This window comes from Sorex fumeus, unplaced genomic scaffold (assembly GCF_029834395.1).
Source record: "Sorex fumeus unplaced genomic scaffold, SorFum_2.1 ptg000146l, whole genome shotgun sequence".
Classification (NCBI taxonomy): Eukaryota; Metazoa; Chordata; class Mammalia; order Eulipotyphla; family Soricidae; genus Sorex; species Sorex fumeus.
This window is the reverse complement of record NW_026606203.1, coordinates 1,094,764-1,095,590: the sequence shown is the minus strand read 5'-3', so window position 1 is coordinate 1,095,590 and position 827 is coordinate 1,094,764. Positions and strand designations below refer to the sequence as shown.

General features: G+C 36.8%; 1 pseudogene; it reads left to right on the top strand.

The window, feature by feature from the left end:
• The first annotated feature begins 319 nt into the window (after window positions 1-319).
• LOC130016146 (uncharacterized) lies at window positions 320-418 on the top strand (annotated as a pseudogene).
• Window positions 419-827: the final 409 nt, after the last annotated feature.

The window sequence follows — 827 nt, the reverse complement described above, 5'->3', positions numbered from 1 at the left end:
TGTACACGGGACTGAGGTGACAACAGCAAAAGGCTCTAGTTTAATGGTTTTAATGAAGGTTTCAGGGAAGGGCATTAAAGAAGACTCATATACCATCTTCCAAAAGAATTATTTTGTAAAACTGATGCCTTGGGTATGGTAAAAGATAATATGGTAAAAACCATATTTTTCTTTCTAGGACATTAAAGTTCTAAATCTAACTATTCAAGCTGCTTTGAAATACATTCCTTGATTTGGAATCACTGTCTGCCATAGGAGTGAGTAAGGACAGCACTCAAAGTAATAAGAAGAGAAAAATATGGAAAAATTAACTCATACTATGTTTTGTAACATATATACTAAAATTGAAATGATACAGAGATTAGCATGGTCCTTGCACAGAGATGACATGCAAACTTGTAAAGTGATCCATATTTTTGTTTCAAGAAGAATTAACAGGGCGACTTTAAGCTAAGAAAATCCACACAAGTACAAAAATTCTACATAAAGATAGCACAAATCCCCATCACAACAATCTCCTCAATGTCAGTGGACTAAATGTGTGCCAATTCAAAGGCACAGAAAGGGAAGATGAATTAGAAAACTGATCCCAACATTCTGCTGCCTGAAGAAACACTTCTGAACAATCAAAGCAACCATGGGCTCAAAGTCAAAGGCTGGAAAACAATTCTTCAAGAAAGAAAAGAACACCTCCACAAAGCTGGAGTGGACCTACTAGTATCAGGCCATATGGACTTCAGGCTATAGGTTATAAGAGACAGTGAAGGTCATTTCTTCATGATCATGGGATCTGTACATCAGAAAGAACTCACCCTCCTCACTGTAGG